Source organism: Vanellus vanellus (genome assembly GCF_965231255.1).
Source record: "Vanellus vanellus genome assembly, chromosome: 4".
Classification (NCBI taxonomy): Eukaryota; Metazoa; Chordata; class Aves; order Charadriiformes; family Charadriidae; genus Vanellus; species Vanellus vanellus.
In genome coordinates, this window is record NC_138909.1 from 48,928,371 (window position 1) to 48,947,567 (window position 19,197).

Here is a 19,197-nt window from a genome sequence, read left to right on the forward strand (position 1 = left end):
TCAGTCCTACATAAACTGTACAATTCTTCATTCATGTATAGGACATCCAAAAATTTTGACAGCTTGATTACTAGCGTAAGTAATCACCTGAACATGAAATAGTTAACAAATTTATCCAGAAACATTGTTGTTGAAGGCAAAACTAAGAACTACTTATGCAAATTTTGATAAAAAAGTAGTGGGGGGTGGGAGAAAATGACTGCTTGAACTTCTGCTTATATTTGAAGACACTCATTTTAAAATACTGAAATATTTAGTAGAAAAAGAGTTAGAGTATTTGGACTTATTTGAACTTGGATGTCAGTTTCTATTAAGCTCTGAAAAGAAGTAATCTTCTGCCTCAAAAATAACCTGGCTTAATGGAGAAGTTATATCGCCAGGTCTAAAGAGGCTCCGGGACCAGCTATCACAAGGACAATGAAAGGCAGGCTGAGCCTAAGCAGGTGAAACATCTCGGCATTGCCAGGGCAAAAGCACAGCCTGATCTGGATAGAAAAACAGAAGGCTTAATATTGAGCCTTAATATCAATATTAATATTTTACTACTTCTGCTCATCCTGTGAGGGACATGCGGCACAATGCCAAAAAAAAAAAAAAAAAAAGAAGGAAAAAGAAACGTTTGTTGTATTTTGCACAGCAGGAGAGTATTGAGAACCAGGGCAAGCAGAGCCCCTCTCTGTGTGAGCCTGTGTCAGCTCAGGAGCTGCACGCTGTGAAGGTGCTTAGCTAATGTAAAGACGAACCTTGCTGATCTCAAATCCACCTGAATATGCAAGATTCATATTGTTTTCCCTCTCTGGGAACAGGGCTTACAGCAGCTCCTGCTCTCCACAGTTCTTCAGCTTCATAGCTTTCAGCGTAGTTCCTCCTCTTCACTCCAGCAAGCAAGTGGCAGAAAGCAAAGAAAAGGAGCAAAGGCCAAAAGATGCTAGAAACAGTATTAATAAGAAATGACTATTCGGTTCAGTACTCATTCAGCACTCAATATGACAAGACCACTGAGATCAACTCAGGTCGGTCTCAACAGAGAGGATGTTACAAAGCACAGAAAAGGATTAAATTATTATTTTTACTGTTTTCAACAGGATACTAAAATCCTTTTGTAATTTGAGATAATAAGAGCTTCTCCTATTAAATATGGTATTAATGAGACCAAGAATTCCTCATGAGAATACCAAAGTAAACGGTGAGATATACTGGGATTTAAATTAGATTTCTAATTCCTCTTCTTCACTGATTTGCCTGTTTCAAGACAAATCCATTTAAGTAAATGCTGCTTAGGCTTTCATAGTTCTTAGAGCTCAATTTCATAATCAAGCAACAGTGCCTTATCAGGTTATTGCACATAATCAGAGCTGCAGGAGTGCCCATGCCCTGTCTGTTCTCAACCCTCCTCACTGAAGGCAGTGGGACTGGCTTCAGCGTGGGGTTAAGCTAAGGTCAGTTCTCTTACATTTTCGGCAGCTAAAAGTGTGGAATGGGAGGTTATCACTGCCCCTCTGATAACACACTAATGCAACCGGAACACTAAGCCTTTGTTTAACAATTTCTTCCATTTTCTCACTTACAAAATGATTAGCCAAAATAAATCAAGTGTTATTCACAAACCCTTGAGTGCAGTTATAATACTTATTTACAAGTTGTTGTTTTTTTCCTATAGCATGACAAGAGTGGATTTAATGACTTGTTTGGTGCCAGGATGCAGCAGAGCCAGTGTCATCCTGGGGGAAGCTGGGGGCTGGGAGTGGTGGGGGCTTCCCAAGGCAAGCCCAGGGAGGTGGGTTGGTCAGGGCAGGGGCAGCCAAGGGCATCTCCTAGACCAGGGAAACAATTTGTAGAAAGGGACAAATTCTACCTGACTAAGTGGGGGCAAAAGCACCTTTGTCAACAGGATGGTCAACCTGGTGAGGAGGTCTTTGAACTAGGAATGACCAGGGACGGGTATGATGACCTGCAGTCAGAATTAGAGGACAGATCAATATGGGTGTCTTCTATAGACCACCTGATCAGAAAGAAGCAGATGGGGACTTCTGCAGACAACTGGAAGCAGCCTCACATTTGCAGGCCCTGGTCCTCAAGGTGCACTGAGCCACCCTGATATCTGCTGGAGAGACAACAGCAGAGCACAAGCAATCCAGAAACATTCAAGGAGCCAAGGCGGGGACAAGCTCTGCTGGTTCTTATACTTACAAGAAAGAACTGGTTGGGTATGTGAAAGTTGGGTGCAGCCTTGGCTGTAGTGGTTGTGAGATTGTGGAACTTAGGATCCTGACAGGAGGAAAGAAAGCAAAAAGCAGGACCACAACCATGGTCTTCAGGAGACCAGATTTTGGCCTCTTCAGAGATCTGCTTGGAAGAATCCCAGGGGTTAGACTCCTGGAGAGAAGAAGGGTCCAGGAGAGCTGACATTTTCAAGCATCACCTTCTCTAAGCTCAAGAACATTCCATTCCGATGAGCAGGAAATCAAGCAAAGGTGGCAGGAGGCCTCCATGGATGAACAAGAAGCTCCTGACAAAATTTAGACATAGAAAAGAAATATACAAGAGATGGAAGCTGGGTGAGGTGACCTGGGAGGAATAGAGAGACACGGTCTGAACATGCAGGGATGGGGTTAGGAAAGGCAAAACCCACCTGGAGATGAGTCTTACAAGGTAGTTGAAGGGAAATCAGAACGGCTTCTACGGGTATATTGGCAGCAAAAAGAAGACTAGGGAAAATGCAGGCCCACTGCTGAATGAGGTGGGGACATGCTGGCAAATAACATGGGGAAGGTGGAGGTACTTAATGCCTTATTGGTCTCAGTCTTTACTGGTAAGTCCAGTCTTGAGGAATCCCAGACCTCTCAGACCAGAGAAAGTCAGGATCAAGTTAGAGTTATCACTGGTGGAGAAGAATCTGGTTAAGAAATATTTAAATAAGCTGGACATAGGTAAGTCCCTGGTACCTGATAGGATGCATCCACAAGTGCTGTGGGAGCTAGACAATGCCACTGCTAGCCCACTCTCAATTATCTTTGCAAGGTCAGAGCAAACAGGAGAGGATACTGATGATACACTGGAAGAAAGCAAATATCACTCCTTTCACTAAGGACAAGAAGAATAATCCAGGGAACTTAAGACAGGTGAGCCTCACATCGGACTCTAGGAAGGTGATGGAGCTAATCCTCATGGAAACGATTTTCAAATATATGAAGGAAAAGAAGGCGATTGGAAGTAGTCAGCATGGATTTATGAAGGGAAATCATGCCTGACCAACCTGATAGCTATCTACAAAGAGATGGCTGGCTCAGTGGATGAGATGAGAGCAGCAGATGGTGATTATCTCATTATCTCAACTTTAGTAAGGTTCCTTCCAACCTCAGCAATTCTGTGATTCAGTGATTCACAGTGCAGGGGAAGTGAAGCTTCTGGGAGACTGTCTTTAATTGTATAAAACTATATGTTTGAGGAAAGAGGAAAAGATGTCTGGTATGCCTTTTCTGCAAAACTGGAACGGAAGTGGAAAACTTTAAAGCTTTCCACAATTTGAGAACTATTTGCAAAAACAGAAAACCTGTTGCAGGATGTCACTGAAGATTTTGTCATGACCATTCTTCACAGATTTCTATCTGAAAAATCTATCTTGCTTTGTGATACACCTAATTACCGACAGCATACGTTTGGGTGCAGATCAAAGTCTAGCTTGAGGCGCAGTCACAGCAGGCAGCTGCCATGGGCAGTGAAACAGCCAAGGCTCTGCAGCTTACTTTTCCTATACCAGTGCCCTGGAGTAGCTGCCTGGCAGCTGTTGTTGCTACCCCTGAGACAGGAGCTATAACAGGTCGGAAAGTGCTTTTCTAGAGACATGCTCCATCAAGAAATCTCTGCTTTCACCCCTCTTCTTCCTTGACAGCAGCAGGCGCACAAGCCTGATTCCCTAAAGCTTCTCCCTCTTCTGCTTCTTCCTCTTCTGCTGCTTTCTCCCAATTTTCCCTTCCTGCATGAAGTCCAGATTCATGGGAAGAGGAGCCTTCAGCTGGCTTCGGAGGAAAGGCAGCTCTTCTGCTATACATCAGCTCACCAAAAAATAAACTTGATGTGGACAGCTGTACACTAGTCTGGCTGAAATATCGACACTACCTAAACTCCAGTTCTAGTGTTGCTGTTTTAAGGAAGAAAGCCAATATTTTCCTTCACTCAGGCTTTAATTCTGGTCCATTGTAAATTTTGACTATGGGAAGAAATTTTAACTGTCAGGTTCTGGAATACGAACAATTTTGAGATTTTCCAGAAAACCTGCATGCCATTCTTTGGCATTTTCAGTAGTAATTATGCTATCTACGGCATGCCTTTTTATCATGTGACTATAACCCAGTGCGAATGTGTATATTCTACATTTTAAGAGACACCCAAACCCTTTCTTTCCTGTTTCCTAGGAAACAGCCACCCAATCCCTTTCAGTTAAACAGCGAACAGCTTAGTTTCCATTATGCTGTTCATTACTTCAGAAAGCTAAAATGATCACCACAATTCAAATACCCCTCCACAGAAGAATTATATCATTTTCAGAAAGCCATACATGGAAAAGTATAATGACAATTGCCTTTTTCAGAAGGAAAATGGCATTACTTTTTCCTCTTTCACCACCGTAGAACAGTCCAGAACATTTTCAGCAAAACACGTTGGTCTGTCAAAACTAACATGTTTCACTGGGTTCTGTTAGCTTAGATGAAATTTTTAGGGGAAGAGATACAAAGGAGACTTCCAGCGCTTCATGGTCTTTTCATGACAACAGTTACTGTGCTGGACTCAAAGCCATCAGGGATAAATCTGACTAATGTGTGTTCTCACCCAACATTTTCACTGGAAGACCCAACTTCAAATTACAGTCTATGTATCCACAGACAAAAGAAAAATTGGAAGAAAAATACTCCAACATCCAGGTCAGTCCTCCTGCTGAGCAATTTTTCTTTTGCCTCTGGCAAAAAGTGCTCACCACGTGCCAGCACGACTTGCCAATTGTAGGTACCATGAAAAAAAGAGGACTGGTAGTGTAAACTTTGACAGCTGTGAGGCATTCAAGTCATATTTGGCACCATTGCTTTCTAAGTTTTCAGGTGGGCTTGAAACCTATTCCTTTCTGAGGAGTCATCATCTCTTTAAACAGGAGAGCCTAAGTCAGCATTGCCAATACTCCCAAATACAGCATCTCCCACTGAAGACACAGCTTCTTTTTGCCCCATTTACTTGCTTCAACTTGGCGCTATTTCTCCCTTAAATATTGTGATGATATAAACTTTCAGTACTCCATGACTTTATGTAAAATGAAGTTAACACCCTGTATTTTATAGTGCCCCAGTCCACCCATTCCCAATTGGGGTATACACAACATCCAGAAAATCCCTTTTTGCACCAAATCTGTGACAAATGATACATTCATAATGTGCATATGAGAGAAAAAGATAATTAACTTTTCATGTACTTTCCCATATCAATTCTGAAAGAATTGAAAGTTGCCTATTCTTTTTCTCCATTCTTTTGCAGTTCTTTTGTCATTGTCTCTTACTCTTTCTTACTTCTGTGTTTCTTGTTCATCAAAGTGGCTAGTCATGACTTTACCCATATTTCATTTTGTTGTTGTGCTGTCTCCTACACACAGAAAACTACCGCGTGGATGTACCTTCTCTTCCTTTAGGGTTCTTAGCAAGACGGACTTTTACCACAAAAAGAATTAGCGTGAAGATAGCTGATCCTTTCAGAATGAAACATGTCCTCCCACACCCTTTATTGTTGCTAATTCCACTTGCATATTGATCAAGGAATTGCAAAGGCTGTCAGAGTACATGTTGATATCAAAATATTCTGGATAAACAGCAGCCTGGAGAAATTGCTAGTGGTAATTTAGGTGTTTTGGGTGTGGTTTTGTATGTTCTTATGAATGAATAAAAGGGGCTTCTGATGAGCTCACCTTATGACTGCAAATAGTTAGAAAAAATGGCAAAGTGGAAACTAAGGCTAAGGGCTGCCAGGGTGACCGTTAATGGGCAGAACTTATGCAGTGTGGAGGGTTAGGATTTAATATTTTTGAAACAGAGATAGTTTTACAGTGGTAATGCTTTAGAAGTGAGTAATATCACATTGGGAAACATTCAACAGTTGACTCAACAAATCCCATTAAAAGAAATAAAGGGAAAAGTAGCACTATTTCTTTGCTTGTCAGTGTCTGCTTTATTCACTAGATCACGTCACCTTTTCTATGTTAAATCATTCCCTTTTCTTTCAAGACAATAAGTCACCATTAATAATGATTAGACATCACTCTGCAAAGGTTAGAAACCCAGCCTGGTTGGGAATGCAAATGAAATTTCTCATAGAAAATGCCACTTATTCCATTGGAATGTCATCAAATTAACCCAAGGATAAGGGGGATTCAGTGCCAGTTCGGTTGGAATAGCAATTATGGAAGCAAAGCCTGTAAGAAGCCAAACAAGTGGTCGCTGTTTTGACTGTGCAGAAATGAATAAATATTTTTAGAGAATTCTGGTTTATTAAATTGTGTGTCCATCAACCTAATGAGGAAAATTGGTACTGTGCTAGCAAAACACAAAGCAGTATTATTTGAATAAAGAAATGAAATTTGGAGAGGAGAGGAGAGGAGAGGAGAGGAGAGGAGAGGAGAGGAGAGGAGAGGAGAGGAGAGGAGAGGAGAGGAGAGGAGAGGAGAGGAGAGGAGAGGAGAGGACTGTAAACTCCAAGAGTTTTGATTATGGTTAGATTAAGTGAAACTACTTAGGTGAACACAATTTGTTGTGTTCCAGCTAAGAGTGGGATCCTCTCTAGCGCAAAGGGATTAAGTCCATCCTGAGGCCTCATGCATGGAGCAAACCATCATGGGATGCTGAATCATATTTCATTATAAGGACCAAGAAGAAGAATTGAAAGGAAAAAAGTTATCACAGTTTTCCAGCCAACTATTTGCTAATTCTCTCCTTGTGCAGAGGCCAGATGCCTCTCTGAACACAGTCCACAAACAACAATGTGCTACAGGTGAGAAATGATCCACAGACTGAGTCGTCTCAGAGTTGGCCGGCACTGACAGACTGTGTCTGCCAGCAATGCTTTTAGGAGTGGTTTGGAAAATCATCAGAAAAAGAGGTCACTTTCTGTCTGACTTTCTCTCTCACACACACATAAATCACCATAACTGCAGAATTTATGTCAATCCAAGATCTTCCTTGTTGAACGGAGCCACGGGAATCAACAGGAGCACTCACAAAGCAAATGGTAGGTGGGAGGAAATTAATGAGTGGTTTATCCAAAAGTAATTTATCCAGGAAACCAGCCACGTGAAATGTGGATGGTTTCAAAGGGTGTTTTAGGCCCTGACCCACTTTTCAAGGCCCTCAGGAAACAACAGGCTAGAAGACATCTTTTAGGACCCCGAGCCCAGTTTGCCGGTATCACAAGCAACTGTGTAATATAAATCCATTCATCAATTTCTCAAGTTATATATTCAGCTGAGGATTATTTTTTTCAGATCATTATTCCCACTAGCAGGCTTTGTAAAATTCTCATTTCATCTGACATTTGGAAACTTTCTTCTCTTCACCAGCTTAAAGCTATTCCCTGGTGTGCTTGTATCCATTTTGAAAAAAAAAAATTCAATGTTATCCATTAATTTGAATAAGCTGTACTTTGGTTTTCTTTATAACCTGATGTTTATTCACATCAAATGCAAAAATATCTATGCCACTTGACTGCTGTTGTGCTTACATCTCTCTCTGGCCAAAATTCAGAATAGTAAAGATAAGCATATGCTTAAAGCGATGCTTATGCTTATATGCTTTAAAAAACAATGGCCTTACCTTTCTAATAAAAAATGAAAAAGTTACCAGAATCACCACTGACTTCTGTGTCTACCACATTCTGTTGGATTAAAGTAATTTGTGCATATAATTCCAGCGGCACAAGGGAAATGGATTTGTAAGCAATCTGGCCCTTACAAAAACGAACAAAACTGCCACATACCAATTAAAATAAATTTTATGAGTTTCCTGCTGCAATTATTTCAGGTGCTTTGTTTCCATATGTAAACTCAACTACTAATCAGCCACTCATTAATCTTAACTATCTCTGTATGTCATCTCCATGCATCTTAAACAGATGAATAAACAGGCTAAATTGAAATGTAAGAGATTTAGGTTATCTGTTTCTTGTAAAATTAAATAAAATTAAACCTACCGTGCCAGTTTACACATGTGGATATAAATGAGTATAGAGGGCAAGAAGCTCACATGAAACTGTTGGAGCTAAACCCACTCAATAGCTGTCCAAATTCTGAATATGCCTAAATTTACGCATTGCCTGTGGTTTTAGTCAGCTCCAATATCTCTACAGTTCTCGGTGTAGCCACGAAAGATGAACTCTTCCTCGGAACGGAAGAGCACGCTGCAAATACGTGAGGACTTTAAAGGCCTCTTAGTGCGCAGCAACTGTTGCTCTGTCTACTTCTCGGTTTCTGCATCAGCAAATTCCACCCATAGATCTGAAGTGGCTTTGCCTCAGCGGGTCGACTTGCAGCCCCTGGGTGCAGACCTGCGGAGCTCTCCGTGAGACCTTGGGACAACCACAGACCAAAGTGCAAAACCAGCCATGTCCCCGCTCCCTCTTGTGGTAGCAGCGTTGCACTTCACAAGGGGAAAAAGCAGAGCACAATAGTGGAGCTACAGCAGCAATTTTGCAGGGTTTCTTTATCTGTAAAGGCCATGATGTGCCGTTCCCTGAACCTTTGCCTCTCTGGTGTCTTAGGCTGGAACTGATGGGTTGGTTTTTTTTCTTCTCTGCTCTCTCTTCTATACACATTCATGCGTCCCAGGGTTACAAGCCGTTCAGCGATGTTTTTTGTAAAATTAGCTGTGAGTCACAGGGGCATGACAGCACTGGCAATCGAAGGAGCGTATTCAAGACAAGAAGCAAATACAGCTGTAAAGCACAGCCAGTGGGAGAAAATCAAGAAGGAGAAATTACGTTGGTTTAAAATGAGGCAAAAAAAAAAAAAGTGCCTTTAAAATTAGAAATGTGAATTAGAAAATCCATCTGGATTTACATCTCTGGAAGTTTAAGCACAGGTGCTCCTTTTTACAGCAAAACTTTACAAAACTGTTGTACAATCTCCATGGAAACTGCACCAGTGGAGGGCTTGTTTCTCCTCCCTTGCGACACGGGATCCCAGCCTGCCATCCGTGCCTAAGCACAGAGGAAATGTTTCCCCTTCCACCACTGCCAGCTACTATCCTTACACATTTACTCTTCGTATACACTGCTATGCATACTGTCTCGGCACTTTATTCAGATTAAATCAGCAAAGCAACACTGGCATCAGCTGCTTATACAGAGAAACCAGCCTATCCACTCACAAAGCTCGCAGGGGCTGAAATGATCATCTCATCCAGCCTCCTAATTGTAGCTGTCAGTCTTCCGTGTGGCGTACATTATAAACAAGCCACCTGGAAACTCACTTTGAAAGCGAAAACAAACATTAAAATTCAGATGCAATTCCCTTGAGCGAGGATATCAAAAGGTTTTAAATTATATCCAGCCTAGATTGGTAACTTTTGATACAGTACCTTTGGGAAATATATGTAAACGTGTTAATATTTTAAAAGTTAAATAAGGTACATTGTATTGCTTGAAAGCATAAAAAAAAAACCACCCCCCCTGTGGTAACAGTCTGTATTTCGTATCATTTACTTATTACTTGCATAATGTACACAAGGAATTGTTGAAAGTATCTAACATGACTGGCCTCATGATAATTAAAAAAGCATTTAGAAATGAAATTGCAGGATGGTGTCTTGGCGGGTAAATTGGTCTGCAGTTTTCAAAAAAAAAAAAAAAAAAAAAACAGATGCAAGAACCCCCAGAAGAATCCAGTAAAGAGAGTAAAAAATGTTTATCTTTCTAGAAGAAAGGAAGAAAATAAGTCACCATTAATAATCTGATTAGCTCACACTCTCTAACATGGAGCTTTTCTGACCTATCCTCTGCAGAAGTGCTGTATCACCGAGGATAGCCAGAGTAAGGAAGCAGTTTTCTGATTGAATTAAAGAAAATTGCATCAGTATCATAGTGGCAAACCACTTAAGGCAAATGGTTTTAGAATTTTCTAATGCATTCAATTTTCTCTGCCACACAGGATCAGATTGCTTTTTTCTTGAAATATGGCACATGAAAACGTTTTTAGCTAGCGTATTTACAAGTTTTGGGTAGCTTTTCTCCCTGTTGTTTGAGTGCACAGAGCATCACAGGCTCTAATTATCCCAGTCCATATTCTGGAGGCAACGGTCTACAGGACAGAAGGGTTTCACAATGCTTGAGTCCATAAATCCAAGACAGAAAACCTGGCCTCCTTGATATCAAGGTAAAGAGTTTCTAAGGGATACCTTCTCATTTTTGTAGCCTCAGATTAATGTTCCTTTCCTGGAGCCAGCAAGACTCATACTGTTCACTTCAGTAAGAGCAAAGCTACAGCAGCTTTAGATACGTCTAGACCTTCTTTTCACTCCAGACTATGCTGGGTGACCGTGCAGCCAGCAAATCTGCCAGGTGCCAACCTCACAAGCATACGTAACTCCATTGGCCTGGGTACGGCTCAACGCTTAGTGCCCTAATATCACAGGCATAAACAGATGACATATCGCTGGGCGCAGCCAGCCCCACACAGGGCGGTTCAGTTTCCACGCTGTCCATGGAGGCGTGTTGAGGCAGGATGGTGAGAAACCAGCAGAGCACACGTCAGAGACTGTGCAGGCACAGTTTATTAGAGCTAAAGACAGGGCCCCCTGTTTGTTGCTCCAACAAACATCATACGGCTCTGTGTCTTTTGATTAGCAGTTGTTCCTCATCTGCGAATACAGTGGTGTTTGCCTGGCAACTCCTTCAAAAGAAAAAAATGTACTTATATGTTTACTTTTTGCCACTGGAAATATTTTAATGATATCTTTTTAATGTATTAAATTTGACCTAAAAAACCCATTTCATCTTTTTATTCTCTTCCCTTCTCTTCTTCTGTGTTCTATAAATACTGGTAAAACCCCTAAACCTTTCAAATAAATACATTGTCACTTGGGGAAAAGAGATTTATCGTTATTATGCTATAATCCTACCTATCTAACAAAAGAGTTTAACAGAGAAGGGTGTATAACTCTTTCCACCTGATTTTATATTGCTGCCAGGGCCAGAGCTCTCTAAAATTATTTAGGCATTCTTGTGTAACCTGTTCCCCACATCATACTCACGGGGAGTAAAGAGGACAATTCAGAGTTAATCCCAGACCAAGTCAGAGCCATTTGCAAAGTTAAATGGAAATTACATAGGAAGTAGATATGTTAGACTAGAGTCATAGTAATAGTAACAAATATATTACATTGTACAACTTAGTTCCAGACCATTTTAAAAGGACCCCGGTTCAACCCCATGCATCCTTAACTACCTGGAGAACAATACACAGCTTCGGATTGAATTGATGATGTTACTGCAAGTGAAAATCATAAGCTGGAAGCAAAGTTTTCCACTGAGTCTTATGTTAACTTGAATACTAAAGAAAAAAACCTCAACCAAACTGAAAGGAATCGTCAGAAATTGTCATACCCTTTACCTTAGGTGAAGGATAAGTACAGATTTGTACAACTTCCCCTCCCTAGCACCTGATAAGTAATTAGAAACAGTCTGGAAGTATTCAAGCAATGACTTTTGCACAGACCGTTGGGATCGTGCATCCTTTCTGTTTAACAGAGAGAAACTTCATCTCTAAAAAACCCCTTATTTCAGAGTATTCAGAACTATAGGGCATGACTTAATATATAACAGATTGCTTATCCGGCTTGTACTCTACAAACCAAAGTCTCAAAAATCTATGTCAGTATTTGGTCGAACAGTAAATATACAGAATGCAAGTAGAAAAACTTCTGAAAACAATCAAAGAAAGTGTATTATGGATTAGGTTTTGCTTTCCTTCTGGACTTCTGGATTTTAATTTCAAAAGGGATTTCTGGACAGAAATTACTTTGCAACAATATTGGAAATGTCCTGAAAAATCCAGAGGTTTTGCTGAATTATAATTGATTTTTAAGGTGGTGTTCTTAGTTAAAGAAAATTTTTTTGTGATTTTTTTCTACATTTACATTGAAATAAAATCATGCAATTAGATAATTATAAAAGGAAAAAAATTGTTTCTTGTAAAAAACATACAAACACAAGGTGTGAAAGGAAAACCTTGAAAAATTCAAGTTCTTCTTTCTTTTTAATCTTTTAAATATATCTCTGAATTTCCTCTAATCAGGAGATTGTAGCGATAACAGGAAAATCTGTGGTGTGGTTCTCCTCTGGTACTTCTGGTCTTATCAGCAATGTTTACTTACTCACGACAGAGTTAATCTTAACATTGACTCAGAAAAAAATGAGTTGTGATTGACATCACAAGCATTTTCAGTGCTGGAAAGGACTGAGACCTTTACAATGACATTTAACCAAGCTGCTTTAATGTTGACAAATGTAAATCTCCAGAAGTTGGTCTGGAAAACAGTAACAACAAACATGTTTTTAAAAGCTAAGTGCTATTCTGAAGTCTTTGAAGCTTCAAATTGGTTGTCTGATGCGCAGTCATACCATATATCAGTCCTGTGGTGTATGACAACACTTTTACAGGCTATGATGGGTTGGAAATTTGAAGAAATGGAATGTAAAAGATTTTCATTTCAAAAGGGGTTTCTTTGGTTCAATTCACTGTCTATGGCTGGACACCAGCAACTGTGGTAGAAAGCATACCATATCCTCTTGGTTTCTTGGACTGTCGATTCAAATTGCCGTTAGCCAAGTGAAAGCTTCATAAGATACCATGTTTTCCAGCCCATCCCAGACCATCTCCCTGCCAAGAAGTGAGTGCATCCATGATCATAATTTGGAACAAATGCAGAGTCCAATCTATTTTATCCCATTTTGGAAGTGCTGTAACTACTCAATGTTTGGCGTACCACTCTGGAAATACTGGCCCATTGTCTCCTGGGACCAAGCTACGCAACAGCTAACAACAAAAACTCTGATCTTAGAAAATGTTGATTTCATAGACCCTCTAGAAGGACTAAAGGAAAACCTTTCATCTCTGGGTATTTCTTCCCATTTAGCTGTCCTTTCTATTACCTTCCTAACTAACCAGCACAGCCAAGGTCAGTTTCTATGAGCAGCCATGAGGGTAAGGTATTGATGGGTAACTTTAGGAGCTCTTTGGGGATTTTTTACCACTGCTAAGTGTGGGATGCATAATGTCCTTGGCCTACTAAATTTAACCTGCTCTGGCAGGGGGGTTGGACTAGATGATCTCCAGAGGTCCCTTCCAACCCTGACCATTCTGTGATTCTATGATACTAAAATTTACATAAATTAAGGTGAAAAAGATACTGCTAGATCATCCAGATACTCCTACAAGCCACAAGGAAGACTTCATCAAGAATTCTTATTTTAAAGCAAATTATAAGGGAAAGGTTATATACTAAATAATACTGAAGTGTCAAATCCAGGGAAGTCAACTGGACTTCTGTTTAACCTGGATCAGTCCTAAACCAAATAATGGTAAGGAATAGCAAGGATCCATTGATCTTCTCCAGACAAATGCTCTGTCAGCAGGCAACACATTTTATCATGCACTATAAACAGTGAGAAACATTCGTTGTCAGTATGATCCTGGTTCACACTGCAATTGATTCAGCTCAAACCTTCTATGTATTTGTGTTTCTCTCAGCCTGTATGTCATCTTTTAAGGACAAATGTTATCTCTAATGTGTTTCAATAGTTAAAATGAAAGTATGTTTCATTAGTGAAAAAGCAGTATGTATATGTATATAATACTGAGGGTTTTATTCCTTGCCTCCCAAAGAGAGCTTAAAAGCTACAATGCACATAAATGACATCATAACTTAAAATTTTCTTGAACTAACAAAAATGTTCCTAGAGAATGTTGGCATAAGCATTTCAGTGTATGTTGTATACTCATTTACATAAATAAGTAATCTCAAACAAATTGATGATGTGCATTTATGAACATTTATATTCATATGCAGGAGCTAGCAACAACCCATTTTCCTTTTAAAAAATGATTGACTCTATCATCCCATTTTCAAGAGGGCCAACAAATGGATCATTTCCTTATGAGGTGATTTTTTGGCATGAAAAGCACAAGATTTAGATGTCTTAGCTCTGTCACTTAGACTATCCAGAGAATTTCCAGTGATAAGTTATCTAGACTTGTCTATAAATAGCAATATCATTAGCAACCAGCAGGTATGGAAGTTAAGAATCAGGCAGAGAAAGTGAAAGATAGATTGGGTAGATTCAGACTAAATACAAGAAAGACATTTTTTACAGTGAGGGTGGTGAAACACCGGAACAAGTTGCCCAGAGAGGTGATAGATGCCCCATCCCTGAAAACATTCAAGGTCAGGTTGGATGGGTCTCTGAGCAACCTGATGTAGTTGAAGATGCCCCTGTTCACACAGGTGGGTTGGACTAGATGAACTTTATAGGTCCTTTCCAAACCAAACCATTCTATGACTCTATGATTCTAAGAAAGATGAATCATTAGACAAGCAGTCCAAGTCTAGATCTCTGTCTGCAAGCCCATAATACTTTAAAACTATTTCAAACAGCTATAGACTTACAAGGACAAAGAAAAAAGCTAGGGCACCTTCATTTCTTTCTCCATCCTTTCTCTTTCTCTATCTGTCCGGGCCACCCAACATTTTATGCACATTCTTGCTTACAAGATACAGTGCTGCATTGGTGCAGCCCCTTTTCAAACCACTTCTCAGCTGATTACAGCCCCTCTGGCAGACTGACAAACTCAGCTGAGCTAGGTGCTGCCACCACTGCTATTTCAAAGGCATTCCCAACAAAAGCATACTCCGTTGTAGTCTCTCAATAAAAGTGGAGCCCAGCAGGATATTTACTTACTTTTTCAGTCAATTTTGCTACATGGGCTGAGTCTGTACTACTAGCAATATAGCCACAATAGTGTTTACTCAACGTACAGGCACAGAACAGCCAGGGTAGACCGGGGTTTGTCTAGATGACACAGTGCAATACCATATAAACATATTCACAGTAGCTCTGAAGAAGCTAATTTAGGTGGCAAAGGCAACATCACCTGCGGTACAGCGATCCTGGCTACTATATCTTGATCCTCTGTTTCAACTTTGCCAGGGTGTATGCTGCATCGATCTGTCTGTTTAGTGAGAGTGACTGATCTGCTCCTCTGTGCAAATTCACGGCATCATTTCACCTTTGCATTCAGATCAGCTTTTCTAAACCATGCTCCCCTTGCCTGTCATTTGTCCTTCTATTTGATTTTGAGCACATTCTTAGAACTGTACCCAGAATAGTTGCTTACTGCTAGTTACTGTCACATGGCCTCAGAATTTTCTTTTTTAAAAAATTCTGTTTGTATCACCAATTTCTTTCGCTAACATTTCTAAGCAAAGTTTTTATATTCCATTTTACTTAACAGAAAATTTTATATTTAGTTTTAAAACTTTTTTTAGCAAGAAGGATTTGAAAACTAAAACAAAACCAAAAAAATGGTGTTTTGTGACCTGTCGAATCACTGCATTTTGTTGTCTGGTACTGCTTTAAGCATGCTTACTGAACAGAATTAATAGTGCTTGACTGTTAGCCTATTTCAGGTGAATAAGAATACCTTTTATTCAATTAATAGTGATTAGTTCCCTAGATAATAACATTGTTCATCATCTTTTGAATCCGGGGCTATTTTCCTGAAATGGAAAGTCATCCTAATATTCTAATTACAGTTTAACAAACTTCAGCTTTGTTATTGGAATATTCTGAAAGCTCAGCTTTAGAAATACGATTTTTAAGCACTATTAATACATTTATTCTTCATCCTGTTGAACACATATGTTGTTTCTATGAGTTATCACCTTTCTCTTATAGTTTATTTTTGAGACAGTTTATTGTAGGAGAAAGTTTTTATATATCATTTCTCTCTTTCATGCTGATTTTTTTTTTATTAATTTTGTGTGGCTATCCCTGATATACAATAAAAAAATATGTTGAAAGAATTGAAGAAAACCTTCTTTTATTGCTCCCCTAAATAACAATAACCAAAAATTTAATCTTAATTTGATTTTATGAGCTGTTTGTATTTGAAAGTCTGCTTCCAGTTCCTGATAGTCTTTAAGAGGGATAATTCATATGTTGAGAAGGTGGGTGATATCAGCCTGTTACTACTAAGTCCTGCTAGACGTAATGCATCAGAGAGTCATTTTATGAAAGGGTAGAGCTCATCAGTCCATCAGCTCCTTTTATGCATCTGCTTCCTATAATGTACAATGCAGAAGAGGTCTTCCACATATATCAGAAATGCTTCTAATATTGGTGCCAGCTATCTGGCGACAAAGATCAGCCCAGTGAATGGGGAATTTCTGGCTTGTACAGTGGCATGTTGCACAAGTCCTGCAGACAAAGCACAGAGTCCAGCAGTCCCTTTATTTTAGACAGCAGTAAATCAAGAGAGAAACAGGGGATTCCCAGGGGCAAAACAAAACCTTGAAATGTGTTTGTTTCCAGAGCTTGGAGCTCAAGGCTCAGGAGTTAACAGCTTTGAGGACAAAATTTCAGCAGGTCAAAATATGCAAAAAATCACTCGGAGAACCTGTGTCACAACGAGGATTCAACCTTGTGAGCCTTCTCTTAAGCCAGTGAGAAATGTATCAACAGAAACACAATTAAAACTTTTCAGGCTTATTTTTTTAATTTATCCAGCTCCCTCCTCTCCCATCCTCCTACCAAAAACCTTTTGTGAAAGTCTTTGCAGAGGTGGTACCCCTTAATCAACCTTCTTTACTCCTGGATGTACCCTGCCGGGTGGAGACTCACTGCTTTTTTACTTATTAAAAAGTTCCATCCCAAGTGATGTCTGTGGGCAAACTGCTGTGTTCGTTTGTGTCTTTGGCAGCTTTTTTTTTTTTTTTTTTTATTTCTGGCTTGTACAGTGGCATGTTGCACAAGTCCTGCAGACAGACCTTTGATGCATGTTTTGCTGCAGTTTTCCACAAGCACAGAAATACATAATTAAAGCCCTGTAAGCACAGTAGCATCTTCAACTATCACCACAGGTTCATTTATCAGCACAGATTTTGCTTTCATGCCTTTTTTTTTTTATATATACTAGAAGCTGATGGCTTCTACATTTCTGAAGCACCTTTAAAACTGAGAGTAAATTCACCTGAAACGAGGGAGTGGGGGAAAAAAGGCAGGAAGAAACTAAAATGAAAATAAGTGAAGTCAGTAAATCTGAAAAAGCTGTAAGTGTGCAAAAGTAATTAGCCAGCTTTGTTATTAGGCTCAAGCCTACAACTCCCTGGACAATTCTTTCTTTACAAAGAGAAAAAAAACACCAACCTTTATTTTCTAAAGCTTAAGCGGTTTTCCTGTTCACCTAACGCTTCCCACCAAATTGGATCAAAGCTAAGGCGTTGCAAAAATGCTAAATATGGAACAGAGTTGTAAAAATTAGTGGCTGGGGGGAAAGGAGGAAAATATATTCAAATAAAGGCTACAGGTTGCTTGCAATAGCTCTCTGATAGGTGTGACCCACTGCATGTGTAGCATGTGCATCTGCAGTGTGTATAAAGACCTGATGGTGGGGTAAAGCTGCAGCTGAGCTTAGTGGAGCTCAGTGAAAGGACAAGAGGAAATGGTCACACATTGAAATACAAGCAATTGTCTTCAAATATTAAAAAAAAAATAAAAAATTCTTACTGTGGGGGTGATCAAACGCTGGAACAGCTTTGCCCAGAGAGGTTGTGGTTTCCAGTCTCAGACATATTTAAAACCCAACTGAGCACAGTCCTGTGCAATCTGTCCTAGCTGACCCTGCTTAAAGCAGGGAGGTTGCACTTGAAGGTCTCCAGATGTCCCTTCTGAGCTGAGAGATTCTGTGATTCTGTGGGTTTGGCTCATAGGCGAGATGCCAAAGGATGAATTAGGAAGTTATTAAATTTATTGCAAGCAGTTGGTCTTTAGAAATGAGGCATAGATCCTCAGGAAACAAGACTTTACCAGTTCATAGTTTAAAGAACAATCTGATTAAAAATGTAAATGAAGTTTGGATGGAAGTCACCGTCTCACCTTGCCTTACACTTTTAGTTCAGCAACAAAGGTTCCAAAGAGCAGTGGAAAGAAGCTTTAGTCAAGGTTTTCTCAGCTGGAAAGAAGAATGGTTCCTTAACGCTTCACCACTCATTACCACCTTCTAGGATGTTGGTACTGGACACGGCCAAGATCAGCTGAAGTGCCCTTAGCCTTTGGATATTAGCAGTTTCATGAATTGTTTTGATGATCTGCTAGAATTTAAAGTATTTCTAAAACTGCTCTTTATTGTTCTGTCCTTGCTACCTAGAAGCTAGAAGAGCAACTATATGTCTTAGATGAGTAACAGCCATCTTTGATCCTGAACATTTCCAAAATATAATCGGTACCGAACCAGCTGTTGCCCAAGTATTTGCCTTTCTAAAAAATAGCAGTAATAATGTATCCCTTTCAAAAATAATTAGCTATTTGGGGAATTGATGGTTTCTATATTTAAGTTCTTGAATCAAATCCATTGTGATTTGCAGAGAGCAGAACATTACACGTTCCGGTAGCTAGATAATAGGACCTGTACACTAGGGACTTTTCTGTCTGTCCCCATGCACAGATGTTCTCATGACAGGAATCACAGGGGGGGATAAAAAATCATCTGTTTCACAGGAACACCAAGAAATGAATAGGCACAAAGACCCGAAAAACAATGTTCCTAGATCAAGATAATGACTCATTGACAGAATCGCATTTGGGGAGAAAAAAGGGATAACTTGGAGTATTTCTGTCCAGGGATTAGAATGTCCTTGGTTCTGTTCCCAGGGCTGACACTAGCCTTCTGGATGACTGTCAGTCACTTCACAGCTATATGTCCCAGTTTCCAATTTTACAAATTACTCTAGTTCTTTGTAGCACACTCATTGGGATCTGCTGATAAAGTACTTTTATTCTTAGTAATAATTGCAGAGCTCGTATTATCATCTTGTGCATGCGCAAAATTGCCATACCTCACTGAATGAGAAGTTTTTATCTAGCACCGTGTAGTAACTTTCCCTGAATGTATTACGT